This window comes from Myotis nattereri (genome assembly GCF_964212035.1).
Source record: "Myotis nattereri genome assembly, chromosome: 7".
NCBI lineage: Eukaryota > Metazoa > Chordata > Mammalia > Chiroptera > Vespertilionidae > Myotis > Myotis nattereri.
The window spans coordinates 4,629,963-4,650,934 of NC_138082.1; positions in this window are offsets into that span (position 1 = coordinate 4,629,963).

A 20,972-nucleotide genomic window follows, 5' to 3' on the forward strand; every position below is an offset into this window, starting at 1 on the left:
GTTTTCTCCAAACAAATCAATGTAGCCGTATTTGTAAGGAAGAAATTCATGTAAGTATGTGATTATTATCTAGATTATCATTTTCTCAGTTGGAGAAAAAGAAAAAATACCACATAGACACACTTATTTACATCAAAAAACTTCTTTTTTGCCCTGTAAAGATTGATTGTAGTAGGATTCTAATCTCCTGGTTATTTCAGGCAGCCTATTCTTGGAAGTTGGGGAGCAAAATATCTGGATTGTGGGGTGAATGTTTTAAATTAGCCTGAAAATGCACATTTTCTACTAGAGATTTATTCAATTTTATTTTTCTACATCATATTTCTTGTACTCTTATCTCTAAGAGCCTTATTAATCCTGATGCAGTTTTTAAACTTGTATTGTATGGCTAACAAAACAAGAGACTGGGCAGATTAAATAATTTATTAAATAACATCATCATAGAGAGAGAGCCTGAGGATAAAACTACAAATAAAGTGATATTTACATCTTCAAATAAAGTAATATTTAAATCTTTACTATTAGGTTTCTTGTGGAGAATATTCTTATCATAAAACATATGTTTACACCTCACTAATTAGTGTCCTCAAATACATTATAAAAAGACAAACTCCAACTTAGAATAAATAAAAAAGTAAAATATTTTACTTTAAATCTGCATAGTAGTTGTTATAATTCTATACTGGGTTTTTTTTTTGTTGTTGTTGTTTTTTTTTTTTTTACTATTCATCATGTTTTTCCAAAAATAATAAGATAGAGCCTTAATGTAATCAAGTGTGATCTTATGGATAATAATGCCAAATGGTAAAATTACTCCCGAAGTCTTAAAAAATCATCAAAAATATCAGTTTTGTCATGTCTGAGATTAGATTTTAGCCTACTTACACACCATATGTTAACTTGTTAGTATTTTATAGATGCGGGGGGTGGGGGGGAAGACTCCATATCTCTATATAAAAAAGCCTAAGCAACCATTACAACTGAATGAAAGATGACCGGACGACTGGACTGGCCAGTAGCTATGATGCGCACTGACCACCAGGGAGCAGACGCTCAGTTGCAGGAGCTGCCCCCTGGTGGTCATTGTTCTCCCACAGCCATCTCCAGCAGCCAGTCAACTTCCCTTGGTCCCTCCCCTCCCCCACTCTCCCACCCCCAGCTGGCTGGCCCGTTCACCCTGATAGGGACTGGCAAGATGGCCCCAATTGGTCCTGATCATGGCCAGGCCAAGGGACCCCACTCATGCACAAATTCATGCACCGGGCCTGTATTTTAAATATAAAAGATTGTTACCATTCATAGCACAAACTAGTAACAGGTAAAGCTGCATGTTCCTATCAGTTCGGTTGCTGCAAAGTCCCACATAGATGAAGCAATGTGGGCCCCAGTGGCAGGCTGGCTTTGTATCTTAGTTGAAAAATACCAAGCTTTGTAGATCCACCACTTAGGGAGCAAGCTTAGTGGTCCCAGAGGTATATGTGTGTTAGTTACCTTGTTCTTCAAGGGTATGTGCTGGAATGCAGACCTGAGAAACATGCCAGGTGAAGACTTGCCAGAACCTTCTAGGCACAGTAAGGTGTGCAGGAACATAAGCGATCTGTGAAGGCACCTCTCCCCAAAAGCTATGAATGGGAACTAAACATATCCCCACAACATAGATACAGAGGGCGATGGATGGACAGATGGATGGCAGCCAGCAGAGGACATTTGGCTCAGGCGGACTAGAAAGTCCCCAACGAGAAAGTGGCCCCACCCTCATCGCGTGGAACAGTCTGCGGCCACCCTATCGGGCTCAACAGGAGCCAGTCCCACTGAGGGCGGGACAGCCCACAGCCTCCACAGCCAGCACTAATCGGTCTGAAGGACAAGGAACTCTATCTAATCAGACCGGAACACCTACATCCCCCAGCCTCCCCCCCCTTGCAGTTTTGATGCATAAAATGCAACCCCAAAGACAGTAGAGGCTGAGTCCTAACCTCCCCCAGTTGTGGCTCCATCCCCCATTCCCTCTAGCAAACTCCCCTCTTACTTGCTCCCTGAATCAGCCTAATCCCTTGATCATCTCCAATCTTACAATGGATAGTTGGACAGATAGATAGATGGACAGATAGATAGATATGTAGATACATAGATGAATAGGTGGTAAATAGATGGCATATACACTGAGTGGCCAGATTACTATCACCACCTGACTGACGTTTGTAGGCAAATTAGCTATAATTTCGCGTTGAAGTTGCTAGAGGGCCAGACCATTATAAATAGGGAAGCAGGTTGTTTACCAGGAGAGTAGAAGTGATTTTTTCTGAAGATATGGGTAAACAACGTGATTTAACAGCCTTTGAATGTGGGAGGTATATATATACTTTTAATACACAGTTTTCAAATGGATAATGAGGGCCCAGGAGATTTGGTTAATTTTCGTAGGAATAACCATGAAATAAATGATGGAACTGTAATTGTATATAAGTAGTGCGACTTCAGGCCATGCTTCTTGCCTGGCCTTATGCTGGGCATGGTTCTGGCTTGGAAAAGCCACTAACTGTTTTATCCCTTTGTGTAAAAATGATTAGTTAATGCCGCCAAAGCACTAAAGAAGTTCTAAAATGTACTGGGTGATGGAGGAATAGCAATTTGTGAACACTGCAGTTCAATTCCCCTCCAGTGCTTTAGGCAAGAAATACAGTATTACAGATCTCATTCCTTTGTAGCATTTGGTGTTCCCAGGAGATCATGTTTTACATGCATAAAAACTGTTTAAGTCATACATTTGCATATCTGTCAGGCGTGTTATTGGATGATTCTTTAAACTGCACTGGAACTTGGGGTAATATGAATTTTGATTTTGCTATAAAACTATATGGGGGTAATCTTTGTAGGACATTGTTCAGCGAGGAAAGATAGCTAAATTAGAAAATTGTACACCGCTATGAGATTTTCTACTTTACTATTATTATTGAAGAAGCTATGTTTAGAATCTCTCAAATCTGATTACTTTAGATTTTGTCCAAGAAAACAAACAGCTCTTACTTAATTGAGATAGAAAGTATTTTAAACTTAGAATCCTTTGTCAAGTAGCAAGTGAATATTAGCAAATGGGGGTGTCAGTTTATTATACACTTCAACACTGGAGTACTTTATTTAAGGTTTATTGTTCATTTACAAACATAACACTTACGAATATGGTCAGTTTTAGATTGCTGGGAATAAAGCATTTTGATATTGTACCCAAAAGGGTTATAAACATTATGCTATACACTTTATTGCGGCATAACCTATAATATGTTGCTGTGTAAAACAGTGGAATTGTTTAAAAGAAGTAAATTACTTTTTAAATACTGCTTACTTTATGCTCTTGCTTACTAGTACAGGGAACACTGCAAATATGGATTGTGCTGGGTTAATTTCTTTTCTATTTCACCACTTTCTCTCAGAACTATTTTTTCCTTAATTTTAGTTTCTTAAATTATTCTGTTTCGTACAAATTATACAGACCAAAAGTGACCTTAAAGTTGTTTAGATAGCATGATAATTATTTTAATTAAATATTTAACTTCTTCCAGTATTTATACCTTCTTCCTTCTTTTTTTATATAAGTTGTGATACCATTACATTCAAATACTTCTACAATCACTGTATCTGTCCATTGTCCATTGTAGAATATTCCCTCCTTAAAAGATATTTTTTTCAGTCTACCAGCATGTATAAATTGTAATTCTTATAATTATTTAATACTTTTATTAATGATATATTTGCTAAAATATGTCATACTATATTTTTAAGAAGATGCGTATGTATTTATAGTATCTCTTATTTTATTATTGACTTTTGTGAAAACGGGCTGTGTATAGAAAAAAAATGATTTCAATAGTTTCTATTTATTTTACAACAGAAAATTTCCTTAAATAAGTAATTCTGAATTTAATAAAATGAAAAGCAGCAACTGATTTGCTGGGAAAGAAGTTCATTTAATGAATCTGCAGAGGCAGTAAGGCAGGATTGATGCCCAGGGACCTGGCGACACAGGCGATGGGAGGAAGAGGTGGAGGAGGGGAAAGTTTAGGCGGGAAGCTACTCCGTATGATACTGCATAGTGCATGCATGTCATCATACACCTGTCAAAACTCATGTAACATACAACATGAAGCGTGAGCCCTCATGTAAAATAGGCCTCTTAGTTAGTACTAAGGGAGCAACATTGGCTTAGTAGTTGTACTAAAGCTATCACTCCCGTGAGAGCTGTGAGTAGGAGAAACTGGGGCAGAAGGCTAAGGAGATATGTGGACACTTCCTTCCTCCTCATTTTTTTCTGCAAACCTAAAACTACCCTAAAAAGTAAAGTCTACTGATTTTCTTCAAGCTAATTTAGATTCAGCAAGAAACACTGGCTTCATTTAGACTTGCATGTTCTAACAAGGTGGCCTTGGGGGTCATTTAAATGATCTGGGCTTTGCTTTGATCGTGTATAAATGAGATTAATAACTACTACCTTCCACATGGATTGTGAATGAAGTCCAGTAATGTCCACAGAGCAGCTCTCATGGTACTGACACTAAGCGGGTTCTCCACAGATGGTATCAGGTCTCATGCAGTACATGTCCATGCCTTTAACCATATTAGGTGAGCACTTCCCCTGTGCCATGCACCATACCCTGTCCTCATACAGATGATGGTCATCCTCGTGCGTCTGTCATAATCTTTCATTTCTAAACTAGAGGCCCGGTGCACAAAATTTGTTAACGGGGGGGGGGGTGTCCCAGTGTCCCACATCTCAGCCTGCACCCTCTCCAATCAGGGACCCCTCTCACAATCCAGGACTGCTGGCTCCCAACCACTCGCCTGCCTGTCTGCCTGATGGCTCATATCCGCTTCTGCTTGCCAGCCTGATTACCCCCTAACCACTCCCCTGCTAGCCTGATCGACGCCTAACTGCTCCCCTGCAGGCCTGATTGCCCCTAAATGCCCTCCCCTGCTGGCCTGGTCACCCCAAACTGCCCTTCCTTGCCAGTCTGGACGCCCCTAACTGCCCTCACCTGCTGGCCTGGTTGCCTCTAACTGTTTTCCCTTGCAGGCCTGGTCCCTTCCAACTGCCCTCCCCTGCTGGCCTGATTGCCCATAACTGCCCTCCCCTGCTGGCCATCTTGTGTCCACATGGGCGTGGCCATCTTTGACCACATGGGGTGGCCATCTTGTGTGTTGGAGTGATGGTCAAGTTGCATATTACCTCTTTATTAAATAGGATAGAATTGCCATGTGACTCAGCAATTTTCCTTCTAGTGGGTTCTTTAAAGAATTGCAAAGTTGATTATATACGTGTTCAGGAATGTTCATAGCTGCACTATTCACAGAACCAAAAAGGTAGAAACAACCCAAATATTATTCAACTGATCAATGGATAAACAAAATACAGAGGGATATTTTCAACCATGAAAAGGAGTGAACTCTTGCTCCCTGCCCCGGCAGGATGGAAGCAGGTGAGCAGTTGCCAGAGTGACTGCTGAGGCATCTGGGTTTCTATCTGGTGTGATGAGAAGGTTCTGGAACAAGGAGCTATAGCATTTTCAAGTAAAAAAATCTGATAGAGCTTCTCCAATTATAATAAGCCAGTTCTTCTTTTCTCACAAGTGTTATACTAAACGGCATGCCCTTTGATATACAGGCCATCTTTTTTAATGTTATGTTTTAATGACAGTTTATATTCAATACTGTTTTGTATTAGCTTCAGGGGTGCAGTGTGGTGCTGAGACAATGACTGTAATTTACACAGCAATTCCCCCGATATTCCAGGTGCCCACCTGGCACTGTGCAGTTATTACAGTATTACTGGCTGTATTCCCCAGGCTGTGCTTTTCATCCTGTGACCATTGTGTGACTACCCATTCGTTCTTCTCCATCTCATCACCTTTTTCACCCAGTCTCCTGACCCCTCTCCCGTCTGGTGATCACCAGTGTATTCTCTGTACCTGTGAGACTTCTTCTATTTTTTTGTTCATTTATTTTGTTTTTTAGATCATCGTATTTAAAAAAAAAATATTTCTATGAATAATTTGTTCTATCAACTTATCATCCTAATTTAAAAAAATTGTTTAATTCAGCTGGAGATTTAGTCACTCCATCTGTCCCTTCCTCTTAGGGAACTGGTTTCAGCCATTCCATTTTAACTATGAATTCTTTTTTTTTTCTTTTTGTTAACTTATGGCATGTGTAATTCTTTTTCTTAAATATGATCGGTTAACTTTCATCATAATTCCTCAATATGGAATTACATTTAAATATGGATTACTGAGATAAACTATACGTTTCAAGTTGTGTATGCTGATTTGTAAGTTTTAAAACACAGAATCATAAAATGGTCATAATTAGCATTTTATTTCAGATGCAGACAGAGGGGCAGATTTAAAAAGAGACATTTTATTTGATGAAGTTTGAATATGTTACTGATGTGGGAAAAGACAGGGCTAGTCAGTGCGGCGGCCGCACGTGGAGGGCGGAGGCCTTCCCGTGAGCACGCTGGCTCCCCGTGCCTCTGAGCGCACCCATCGTGGTGGCGGATGTGCTTGCTGCCTTCGGACTGCGTTTAGGTCTGTGGTGCTGTCACCAGAGAGAGCACCCAGTGAACAGCTGGACCCGCCCTCTCAAGTGACTGTACTGTGAATGTGTGCAACACACTTATAACTTCTTTGAAGTATTGATTACGATGATGGTGATGTAGTCGAAAAATAATTTATTTTTTTTAATATATTTTATTGAGTTTTTACAGAGAGGAAAGGAGAGAGATAGAGAGTTAGAAACATCGATGAGAGAGAAACATCGACCAGCTGCCTCCTGCACACTTCCCACTGGGGATGTGCCCGCAACCCAGGTACATGCCCTTGACCGGAATCGAACCTGGGACCTTTCAGTCCGCAGGCCGACGCTCTATCCACTGAGCCAAACCGGTTTTGGCAGTCGAGAAATAATTGATCATTAAGGTACAGGTGACTGTAAACTATTAAATAGTGGTGTGTCTCCCTTCTCGGCAGGAGTCTGAGATTTATGTAGCTAAGAAAGCAAAAGTATTTTTATTTTATTTTATTTATTTGTTTAAGGTATTACAAATAGTAGTACATATGTCTCCTTTTTTCTTTTCCCCATTGACTTCCCCCCTCCCCCCCTACCCCCGCACTTGCCCTCCCCCACCCTCCCCCCCAGTGTCTTGTGTCCATTGGTTGTGCTTATATCCATGCATACAAGTCACTCAGTTGCTCTCTTAGCATATCTCTTCATAAAAGTTTAGATTTGTTAAAGGTGTGAGATAATATAGGAATTGATTTTCTCCCCACCCTGAGCTACTTGAAAAAGAATCTCTAAATAAATGTATATTGTTCCTTCTATTCCTTTTACGCAGAGGGAGTACCTAGGCATTTAAGCTAGCATTTTTAAATTGCTATTCTAGCCCAGCCAGTGTCGACCTATGAACCAGAAGGTCACAGTTTGATTCCTGGTCAGGGCACAGGCCCAGAAAAGGCCAGCATGAACAAGTGAAAAAATCCTCCAACTGGTCAAAAGACAGGATGAAGTATTTATACACATATTACCGGCATTAAAAACAAGGACAGAACCAAAGCCCAGTAGCACTGGTGTGATTCAGACTTGTGCAGAACGATATCTCTGTTCCTTTTTTCAAAAGACATTTTTATTGATTTCAGAGAGGAAGGGAGAGGGAGGGAGATAGAAGCATCAATGATGAGAGAGAATCATTGACTGGCTGCCTCCTGCACACCCTCCACTGGGGATTGAGCCCACAACCCAGGCATGTGCCCTGACCAGAATCCATCCATTACCTCCTGGTTCCTAGGTCGATGCTCAGCCACTGAGCCATGCCGGCTGGGCGATATCTCTGTTCTTTAAATGAAACTTTTACCCAGCAACATGCTCCCCAAGAGTAATCTGCCAACTGACTAGTAAATAAGAAACAATTTGTTTCTGTACTGCTACGTGGTTTCTCACTTAAACCCGCTCAGGAACATTTAGAAATTCTGCAGAACAATGGAAGCTCATACATGTCAGACTTAGATGGAAAAAGACAAACAATAAAGCACAATTCTAATAGCCTTTCTTGCAGAACCTATAGTATTTTTAAAGTGACTGTCCTATTTGTAAAGGTAGTGCATACACCACATCATACTCTAAATGCTGCCACTTTTGTTTTCACCTTAATGAAACCATAAATCAGATGTGTATGCACCACAGACAAACCACTAAAGAGAAAAGTATTAATTTAAAATGGAAATCAGACTCATGAATTAAAAGTAACATTAATGTTACTAAAAATGTTAGCATTGAATACATGCTTACTGAAACTGAGATATGATATTAACTGGCTCACAGGGATTATTTCATTCAATTGTCACAATACCTTTTAAATATTACATAGTTATTAACAGGCAGGAACAAGATTAGGTTGGATTGTTTAATTAAATGGACAGATGATGTGGAATTGTATACTGCCGGGAGCTGGTCCATGCTTGCTGTTTCAAGGGACCTGGCATATATGGCATACTGTTCTTAATATGTTTGCTCACCTTCTTGGCACTATGTGTTTTAACCAAGGTCTCTGAGAAAGGTTGTTTCCCCAGGTGGGGATTTTCCCCTGAAGTTAGGGAGGAAATAAAACCTCTTAACTAAGTGCCAGGAGGGTAATTAATCACTTTAACTATGAACAATCATGCTTAAGCTACATAATCTTTACTCCCTGGAATGGAGATAAGAAACGCCCTAACCTTTGTAATAGAAATTGACAGGATTAAAATCAACTGGTATAAATACGAATGTAACAAGACAATAAACAGCAGAACCTCTCTGGAGATCCAGACCAGAACTTGGCTGGAGATCCTGGCTGGAGATCCTGGTTGGAGATCCTGGCTAGGCTGCTGATCAACTGAACACTGTCTCTGTGTCCTTCCTTCTTCGCCGACTCCGTCTACGCCTTTGGGAACCCCTGGACCTGCTGGGGTTGGACCCCGGCATCTGGCGCCCGAACAGGGACCCCTAGGTAAGCGCCCCACACTCGGGATGGATAGGACTCCACCATAGGAAGAGGGTGGATAGTCTTCACCGACTCCGTCCACACCTTTGGGAACTCCTGGAACAGGATTCCCCTAGATGTAACAAGACAGCAAGAGACAGAACTTAGAAGACAGAACTGAGAAGAGAGAACCTACACATAACCTAGAGACAGAAGAACTTCGCTGGAGAGAACATGGCAAAAGATCCTGGACTGAACCTGACTACAGAAATTGGCAAGAGAACCTGACTAGAACCTGGTGACTGAACCTGGCTGGAGAACCTAGTGAAGGAACATGGCTACAGAACCTGGCTGGAGAACCTGGAGAACCTGGCTGGAGAACCTAGCAAGAGAACATGGACACAGAACCTGGCTGGAGATCCTAACCAGAACTTCACTGGAGATCCTGGTTAGGCTGCTGATCAACTGAACGCTGCCTCCGTGTCATTCCTTCTTCGCCAACTCCGTCCACACCTTTGGGGACCCCTGGACCTGCTGGGGCAGGACCCCAGCAGTATACCTGAAACCTATATAATTTTTTAACCGATGTCAAACCAATAAATTCAATAAAAAAAGAACCCAAACTATTAGCCATTACAATATGACATTAAAAAAAATAGATTCTGCCCTAGCCAGCTTGGCTCAGTGGATAGAGCGTTGGCCTGCAGACTGAAGGGTCCCAAGTTTGATTCCGGCCAAGGGTACATGCCTGGGTTGCGGGCTCGATCCCCAGTAGGGGGTGTGCAGGAGTGATTCTCTGTCATCATTGATGTTTCTATCTCTCCTTCTCCCTTCCTCTCTGAAGTCAACAAAGAAATATATTTTAAAAAAATAGATTCTACAGGGAAGAAAAATCATTAAATTTTTAAGTAAACAAAATAGTAGAAAAGTATTCAAGTTAAAATGACAAATATAACTGAGTAGATTATATTTTAATTTAAATAAAACATACTTTTCATATAATTCTGTGACTAAATATGTACTTTATATTTTTCTTAATGCAATGCAAAATTATATAAAAACACTATGATCAAAACTCCTATAGGTAGTGCTTAACAGAGAGATAATTGTGTTTATTTTTATATCTCATTATATATTTGTTATGACTAATCTTCTATGCCATCATGGAAGAGTTGATATTTTAAGATAGGAGCCATTTGGAATTTTCCATTCATACTTAATGATCAAATGTTCCTGGAAATATTTTAAACTACATTTTTTTTTCTCACAGAACACAACTTATGTGATTTTTTTTTTTAAGATCAAAATGTCTAGTATTATTATGAAAAAATAAAAAAATACAGGTTTAAGATAAGTGAAATTAAAATGTTGCTTAGACTAAATTCTGTCTACAAAATCCAGTGTGAGAAAATAATAAATTTAAGAAAGGACATTTGAAAGCATGATAAAAAATAATCCTCTTCTCTGTGCTTTTATTACTAAAAATGGAACTTCAGGTAGAAAACTAGAAAATGTTCAAGAAAAACATCTAAAATATAACAAGCATGCAAAATAACAGACATATCGAGGTATTTACAACTTAAAATTCCATATTTTCTGACCAAGGCAATGAAGTAGAATATGAGAGTATCACCATGAACAGTGTACAAAACTGAAAAATAAATAACCTAGACTATTTTAGAATTAAAAGGTTGGCAGGACAATTTGGTGAAATTAAAAGAATAAAAAATTCCTTTTAATATGTCAGAACATTAACATTTGAAAGAGAAATAACCTAGAGAAATTACTTAGACTCAACAGAAGAAATTGGAAACACTAATAAAATTATGAGTTCAATACTTCCACCTACTCATTCCTCCCTCAGCATTATGACTCATGAGAGGTTTAGTAACCAAGAATAGAGTCACTCCATTCTGTTCAGAATACATATTATCCTCTTCTCTATTAGTTGCATACTTTGAAACCCAATAAATTATAGATCTATCTTTGAAGTATACAATGAAATACTCTAAATGAAGACAAATAGAATTTGACATATTAGATTATTAGAATTATTGGTACTGGGAATATCACTTGAAAATGTTGCAATGGGTATTTTTTCTAATATATTTTTAATGATTTCAGAGAGGAAGGAAGAGGGAGAGAGAGAGAAACATCAGTGATGAGAGAGAATCATTGATCAGATGCCTCCTGCATGCCTTCTACTGGGGATCGAGCCTGCAACCTGGGACATGTGCCCTGATAGGGAATTGAACCGTGACCTCCTGGTTCATAGGCTGATGCTCAACCACTGAGCCACATCAGCCAGGCGCATTGGATATTTTAAAGAAAGCTTGAATTAATTTGAGTAATAAGCTGATAAGTTTCATTTCTCATTAAAGTGGCTCTTAAATTTAAAGCAACAAAATAAAAAGCAAGAGACTTCAGAATTATTTAGTATTTGCAATCAAATGAGAAATATGTTTTAAAAAATTAGAAATATGTCACAAGAATGATCTAGTTACAAACATAAAATTACATTAAAGAGAATATAGACTGAGAAATGTGGAACAGGTATCGAAAGTAATAGTGACAAGTTTAGAATCAATGGTATGCATGGCCTATCCAATCTCCTGCAAAAAACTATCCGCTTCTTCTGATAAAATTGGTCTGTCGTGTTGGTTTTTTGTTTGTTTGTTTGTTTGTTTGTTTGTTTTGTGTGTGTTGTGTGTGCGTGTGTGTGTTCTCCTTGCCAGGTTTGGGTATCAGGGTTCTGCTGGAGATACCTAAGAACTACTGTAGAGTAGTTAGTGTAATCACAAGCTCATATGATTTGAGATTTATCTTCAACATTGCCTGAGGTTGGAAATATTTTTTTAAAATACTGATAGGGAGATAGAATGATTAAGGGTGAAAGGAAAATTAAAGATAGGTAATGGGAAAAGTTATTTTTCAATTTATTATTATAATTATGCATTTTAAATTTTAAAAAAATTAATGTGTTATCAAAAGTTCTTCAGTACACGTAATTGCATATGATCCAATTGATTCAATCGATTTTATACATCAGCCTAGAAAGCTGACAGAAACATTGAATCAGGCTGGGAAGCTGCATGCGTAAAGAACATTGGTTAATTTACCTTATAATTTGTTCTTTATCTTTCATAAGAACATTAGTCAGGGAGTCATCTGCCTTCTGATAAGAATAGAACATAAAATGTCAATTTTGTGAATATGAATGAATATCAAGCTGTTCCCTAAAGGACAATTGAATTATTACCAGGAATTATTTGTATGAAATGGATGGCTTGTCCTCTGACAAAGGCATTTTAACCTGAAAAATGGAGCACAGTTATTGACAGGAGTATCTGTGGGGATGCAATCAAGTTGAGAAACAAATTAATTATGATTTTTCATGACATGTTTGGTGGTTAAAGTAATGACTCCAGAGTTTTCTCTGTTGTATGTATGGTATGGATGTAAAACTCAAAGGTGGGTCAAATGATGATAATTATAACTAGAGTTTAAAATGTTAATATTTTTAATATTTAACTAAATATTATCTTGGAAGACTATCAATCTATCTCGAACCATCTTATCCCCCTGTAACTAGAATAATATTGAACATGGATTTTGTGCCCTGCAACTTTGTTTATTGTTTCTGATAGATTTTTTGGGTTTTCTGTATAAAGAATCATGTTATCTGTAAAAAGTGACGATGTTAGTTCTTTATTCCCAGTTTGGATGCCTTTCATTTCTTTCTCTTGCCTGATTGCTCTGGCTGGGACTTCCAGGACTGTGTTGAGTAAGAGTGGTGAATATGGATATCCCTGTCTCCTTCTTGTTCTTAGAGAAAAAAGCTTTTAGTTGTTCACCATTGTGTGTGATATTAGCTGAGGTTTGTCATATATGGCCTTTATCATGTTGAGATACTTTCCTTCTATTCCAATTTTTTGAGTGTTTTAATCATAAATGGATGTTGTATCTTATCAAATGCTTTTTGCATCTATTGATAAGATCATATGATTTTTATTCTTTGTTAATGTGGTGTATTACATTGATCCACTTATGCACCCTGACCCATCCTTGTGCCCCTGGAATTAATCCCATTTGGTAATGTAATGTATTGTTGTAGTTGATTTGCTGGTACTTTGTTTAGGATGTTTCATCTGTATTCATCAGAGATATTGGTATGTAGTTTTCTTTTTTTGTGTTATCCTTACCAGGTTTTGGTATCATGGTTATGTTGACCTCATAAAATGTATTAGGAAGTACTGCCTTTTCTTAAAAAAAATTGGAAGAGTTTGAGAAGCCTAGGTATTCCTCATTTAATGCTGGTGGGAATGTAAACTGGTATAGCCACTATGGAAAACAGTATGGAAGTTTCCCAAAAATTCAAGAATAGAATGACCATATGATGTAACAATACCTCTTCTGGTATCTACCCAAAACATTTGAAAACATTTATTTGCAAAGACATAGGAATTCTTATGCTCATTGCAGCACTATTCATGGTAGCCAAGACATGGGAACAACGGAAGTGTCCCTCGCTAGATGAGTAGATAAAAATGTTGTGGTACATATATACTATGGAATACTACTCAGCCATAAGAAAAGATGAAATGCCGCCATTTGCACCAACATAAATAGACCTTGAGAATATCATATTAAGTGCAATAAATCAGACAAAAAGTGTTAAGAACCATATGATTTCACTCATACGTGAAATATATGAAACTGGGAGCAGCAAATGAATAAAAAAGGAAAAAAAAAAACCAAGACTCATAGACACAGACAACAGTATGGCGGTTATCAGATGGAAGAGGAGTAGATGGCAATAACAGATATATGGTGATGGGAGATTTGACTTGGTGTGATGGGCACACGATACAATCTGAAGTTAATGTATCGTAGAAAGGTACACTTGGAAACTATATCATTGTATTAACCAAGGTCACCCAAAAACTTTATAAAAATAAATTTAAAAAAGAATGAGATTGAGATACTATAGTCAGATAAAGTTAAATAGTTAAGCAGTTTTGTGTTGTTGTTGTGTTATTTTTTTTAATGGAACTGAATTACTGTGAACTTTACTGTGATAACAGCTAATCACTTGGAGACAGATATAATTATTCTAGCTGACTATGTAATGGAGAGAAACTGTTTGAATGTATTTTAAATTAAACTCTCTCAATTATGTAGATTTGTGCCCTGCAGCCTTTGCAAAAATGCAAAGAAAAGGCAAATATAAATATTCTCAACCCGTTTGTGATTGAACAATGCTGTTTCAAAATACTCTGAGAGATAATGGACAAAATATACTCAGGGACTGTCATGTTTTATTTAGCACCACATTTTCTATAAAGTCTTGTTATGGACAGTGAAACCAAACTTGGCATATAAGGTTGTAGCTTCATCAAAGTATCAATGGATTAATTCAAACATGATTCTCTGAATTCAATTGAACGTAGTTGAGGCAATTTTGTTAAGTATACACATCATTTCAGAGACTGTGTCACAGTGAGTTTGCTCTTAGTCTTCCTATGTCAAAATATTACCACATATTTTATTGTAAATTCAATAACTTACAGATTAGGTTTCTATTTTTCAAATTATTCTCCATGAAATATTTAGAAAATGTAAAAATTTTCTTTCTTTCGATGTCTCCTTCATCTTTCTATTGTAATCTGTAAATCTATTTAGAGAATCATTTTTATACTTAGTGTTTATGTCTGAATATAATTACCTTAATTATCTTTTGATCATTATTCAGTTATAGCAAGTCCAACCATCTTATGAATCATGTGCCAATGACTCAGTTATGTAATTATTGTATATAATATCACAGTTTTAAATGGAATATGAAGTTTCTTATAATACAATAAAGGATAAAGACACATCAGAAAGTTTGATTCAGAAAGATTTATTGCTTTAAAAATATTTTGGATAAATTTTGCTAGATAATATATACTGAAGTAAATAAAGATGATATAAAGAGAAACCCAGCATTATTTGGAATTTTAACATTGAGATATAGTATGCATGTCATATGAAACATCATTTGATATTCATTCTCTTTGGAATATGAATTCCAAATTTCAAATAAGAAGTCAAACTAACCAGGACAGTGGTTATTTTAAATTAAAATTTAGAGTCTTTTATTTTGCCCATGGTGTGGTTCTCTAACAAACTGCGATTTAGTATTTCCTGTTTGTTCAACCACATTGCATTGACAGGCTCATATGGGCAAGGCTCTTTTTAATTCTGGGGACACAGCTAGGACCAAACTGAAGGACCATACCCGTTCTCATGAGATTTCATGGCAAGGTGATAACTTCACAGCAAGGAAAGTACACAGAGTGATACCATCACAGTAAGAAAAAAACCATCAAATACATTAAAAGCAACAAAAAATACTTTCTCACCCTTTCTTGGTTCCCCAAGGAGACTGATCTCGGCAGGGTGCACCTGGGACCAGCAAAAGGCATCGTGGGAGATTGGGAGGAGGAGAAAGGGGAAATCAAGGCCATTTTCTCTGTCTCTGGTGTCCCCACCATTGCCATGTGTCCGGTGGGCCCAGCCGCCGAAAAGAACCCAGGTTTGCAGAGTCCCAGCTCTCTCCTGGCCGCCTCTCCTGGGATGTGGTCCTGCAGCCCCAGAGAGTCCAACTTCCTGGACCGGTTCCCCTCCTTCACCCTCTGGCCCTTCAGCCTGTGACTGGGAGCCGTCTCCTTGCTCCCAACATAGGAGTGTCCTAACCATTCTCTGACTGTCTTGTCACTTATTCCTCACGTTACCAGGTTCTTGTATTGACGTTCTTATTTTAAAATCCTAGAGTAGTTTCTGGTGTTTTGACTATACCTAAATTTATATTAGGTAACGTGATATAACGTAATTTTATATATAGTAAAATATGTAAATATTTTACCGACACCTACAAACACATGGAGAATAAAAGTGATCATTAAATGTGCCCCAAATTATCAGAAGAACTTGATCGTTTTGTAGTAGCTATTTGCTTTTAGGACTCTCAAAAGAATAATTGTCTTAGAGCATGTTTGAGGATATTTCAACTAATTTCTATAAGAGAAACTCAGACCCAAATCCACATTTAGAAGAGAAATCATAAGCAGCACCTGTGTTAGAGATGCAATATTTGGCTCTATTTTGTTTTCACAGTGCAGGAAGAATTTTTAATTTCTTTTGAAATGCATTTGATTATTATAAAGTTATTTGGCTTGCCCACACAGAATGCTCCTGACATTAAACTAACCCTGTTTAAATAAGTCAGTGAAATTCTCATTAAATGGGATCTTGTGGTGTAAATCCCAGGAACTTACTCAGACAGAAACACTGATTTATGTACCTGTAAAAGACTGAAGGTAAAACATGATGACATATTATAAAATGAAATATATTCCAATTATAATTTATACAGTTTTCTATGGTACACATTTTGTCTGACCCTCTTAATTATTCATTGTGTATACTAGTGCTGGTACATTTGGCATCTAGTATATTTTTTTTCTTTGTGACAAAAAGCATAAAGGAAATGATGAGTGGGGTAATGGATAAGTGACTCCAAAATAAGTTGCATTTTTTGTGACTCACACTCTGTATTTGTCACTTTTAAAGCCACAAGTAGGAGATGCAGTAGGTATGAGTACTTTTTATTTCACTTAGTTTCCCTAATGTTTTTTCTTGCCTTGTGGAACTAAATTGCTTTCTTATATCGGCACTAACATAGATCCTGATGTATAGTTTCAGCAATTAGCAACAAATTTAAATATCAAATCTATGAGAATATCAAAATGCAGAAATGAATGTTACATTCATCAAAGAGTGAAAAGAAAGAAATGGCATTAATCAGGATGAAGGATCACTGATTTCAATCAATCAGTAAGAAGGTGATTATTTTCTCAGTAAAAGCCTGCCATTCAAAATTTTCTGACTCCAACGTGACTGGTGGGAATGCAAAATGAAAGGTACTTTGGCGAATCTAGCAACATTATATAGTTCACTTTTTTTTAATTTAGTAGGCTCACTTCTGAAGATTCTAAAAACGTCTTGTTAAAATATGATAAGCTATTAATTGCTGTACTATTAGTAATAACAAAACTGGAAAGCAACACAAAATGTTCACCAATTAGGGACAGGTCAACAAACAGCGGTGTATCCTGGGAAACTAGTACTATGGTGCTGAGAGAGAGAGAGAGAGAGAGAGAGAGAGAGAGAGAGAGAGAGAGAGAGAGAAGAAAGGAGAGGAGAGGAGAGTTGAAGAGAGGAGAGAGAAGAAGAAAGGGTAGGAGAGAGAAGAGGAGGGGAGGGGAGGGCTGAACCTGATTTTTTAAGATAATTTATTGAATGTAAGGGGGGTGGGATTAGACTGTGAATTTAACTAATGTGAAATGCTTGGGAACCGTGAATCTAGCTATAGTTTATAAGTCAATTTGAAAAAAAGGGAAAGAACTTCAAGTTGTGAGAATTCTTGGAAAAAATAAAAGGAAGTATGAATAGTGTCAGTGTGTATCTCTCACAGCCAATGCAGAGCATCTACTTAAACTGTATAAGACAAACATGGAAGAAGGCATTAAATCACCTTATTTTCCACACCACTCCAAGTATGTTTTTAACATCAACCCCCTTTCTAGTTGTTTAGAAACAGTTTATTCAATATATATGTATGTGAAACAGAAACCCCGAAGCATATGAGTATATTAAATATATGGTTGCTTTTAGCACAATTACGTAGCAAGCATGAAATAATGTGACAAAAATTTGCATGTATTGCAGCATTTACACAGATTTTTCTCATAAATAGCAAAGTCTCTAAGTCCTACCTATTTTTTTGTTCACCTTATCTGCTAAGATATAAATTAATAGGTATACTGGAGTTTTTAACAACTTTCTCAGAAAATTATTTTACCAAAGAATTCAAACTTAGGTTGTTTTGGGTGGATGTTCTTGTTTATCATACTTTGTGATGATGGATACAAAAACCACTGCATTAAAAAGCTGTAATTTTGCCACTAGATCACTAGATGGTATGTGGTTTCTTTAAGGAAATCTGTATTAGGGAGTGTGTGCAACACCGACTTCATTATCCAATAGCAATGCCAACATTATTCCCATAAATGTATTCATTGTCTCCAAAACGGTTATATTAGTTCTACAGAATATTTTAACAAAAATTATAAAATAATCTTTCTATTACAATATAGTAAAATAGTTTCCCATATTTTCAATCATATATTAAAAATATTAATTTTGTTTATAATTCATAGTATATTACCAGGTATACCTTGGTATATAATTTTTTTTAATGTTATACCCTAAGACACCTATAAAAAAACATGAATTTAAGATTTACCAGTTCTTCATTAGATTAATATTAAATACTGACATCCAGTCTTATATTATACTTTTAATAATAGGTTCTCTCTAGGCTAAATAATTCCAGATTATCATAATAAAAGTTCCAAACCATTCTCCACTTAACTGAACTATGTTGTTTAATGTTTTAAACCTACTAAAATAATAAGAAAGTTGGACAATCAATAATATCTGTGGGCTATCAAAAATAAAACATGACTAAGTAGTTATAAAACTCATGAAATATATTGCAAAATATAAAACATTAAATAAATTAGCCCAACATAATTTTAAAGCATTTTTGCAAAATCTTCTTATAGAGGTGGGACACTTCTGTTCTTATTCAACACCTATTGTGCTGATGTGAGCGATTTGTATAGAGTGTGGTTTTTTTGTTTTTTGTGTGTGTTTATTTATTTATTTATTTGCTGTAATTTATAGAAAACTAGAGGACTGATGCACGAAATTCATGCACAGGGGGGTGGGGGATGTCCTTCAGCCCAGCCTGCACCCTCTCACAATCCAGGATTGCTGGCTCCTAACCACTTGCCTGCCTGCCTACCTGATCGCTCCTAACCACTCTGCCTGCCTGCCTGATTTCCCCTAACCAGTCTGCCTGCCTGCCTTATTGCCCCTAACTGCCTCTGCTTCAGCCCCTGCTACTGCAGCTTTGTCCGGAAGGATGTCGGAATGACATCCGGAAAGTCGTTTGGCTGTATGGTCTAATTAGCATATTATGCTTTTATTATTATAGATGCCTTTGATAAGCAGAAAAATGATTTAGAACTTAATATGTAGGAAAATTTAAACTGTGATTTTAAAATATATTACTAACTTGAAAATAATTAATTTTAAATAAAATCTGATATTGGTATTGATCCTTAAAACAGATTTTTATGTTTGTTATTAATTAACAAAACTTTGTTTGGTTTTCTGATTTCGGCCAAGATAGTGTGGCCACGTTCTTTCTAATTCTTCTCTCTTACAACCAACAAAATGCAGGAAAAGTGCTGGGTATAACACAACAGATAAACATGGAAAGACTCTTAAGGGTGGACGATAAGGGTGGACAGCGTGAAGACTTCAGGATTTGAGCAATGTCATAGGGTGAGTGTGCATATACACTGGATAGGGCCCTACAGAAACATCCAACCCAGAGCTGCCTAAAGGTAGGGCAGACAGAGCGCCAAGAACAGTTTGCTTCTTTAGCCAAAAGACTGGGAAAAGGGGGTCCTAACACAGCACATTCTGTTGGCAGTACTTGTCCTCCTCCAGTCAAAACACCAGTGAAGAGAGCACCCCCTGCTGGTGGTTTCCGTGGTTGGGTGGGAAGTGCTCTCCATGCCCCCCCCCTCCAACACACACACACACACACACACACACACACACACACACACACACACACCAGCCAGTGAACACAGTTGCTCGGAGTGCTGTCCCCTGTGCACTGGGACCAGGGGAGCCCTGCAGGCGGCAATCTTCCACCCGTGTCTGGCAGGAGCAGGCAGCTCTCCAATTACCCTGTCAAGATAGTGTCAGCCTCGCTCCAGAGAGCGGACCTCCCTCCACTGGCCCAGTGCAAGCAGGCGGCTCTTCCATTCCCCTGCCAGGACAGTGTCAGGGGGGTCCACTGAGGAGCTGAACCTCTGTCCCATCCACCCTTAACCTAAAAACACCAAGGCTTCCTGAGCCAGGAGCAGGCATGGCCAGCCCCCCCCCCTCAATTTCATCAATGTCACCCCTTCCCTAGTGCCAGGGGGCCCCCTAAGGAGTGGAGACTCCCCCTTATTTAGCATCACCTGAGAATGAAAGAGTGGGAGCTGGGCTAGTGTGACCGTGGTCACATGTCTGCCTGTCCCTTCTATCAGAGAGGCCCACCGACTGGCCCATCCTATGGCAATGAAAGGTGCGCCTCATTCCTCTGCTCCACCTCCTCCCCCTCCGCAGCAGAACACAGGAGAACTAAGTTTACATCCGCCACCATAGATTGTGGGTGTTTTTTCTGCAGTAAGACTGTTCCCCACTTCCACTGGGAGTTATCAGAGGGCAAAAGGGGAGCTACATGTCCATGCCACTCATTGTTACAGTGTCATTCAGCACCTCATTGTTGCTGGGAAGATGGCAGTAGGACCCAGAGGGAAGCTGAATTTATACACAGATTAAGCCTTCCCACTGCACTTCAATAGGGAAGCTACTAAAAAATAAACAGAAAACACAGCTCAAAAGCGGACTAGTCCAGAACCAGAGCCTCATTATCTAATAGCCGACATGTTCAGAATACAGTCATGAAATGCCTGTCTTAAGAGAAACAGGAAAATCACAACAGGAATGGGAAAAGAAAATCAACAGCCAAGACCTGGAATGAAGCAGATGGAGTCATCGGAAAGGAATTTTACAGGAGCCATCTTAGAAGTGCTTTCCCAAGCAGTAGTGATTTCTGGAGGGGGAAAAATCCCAGCAAAATGAGTCTATAAAAACATAACATTTTAGACAAGTAAAAAACGCAGTCACTGAAATTAAAGGAAAAGACTTGATGGCTGGGCTCAATAATTGAGAAGGAATCAGAAAGATTGTAATCAGTAGACTTGAAGATAGATTACTGGAATGTAGCCTTTCT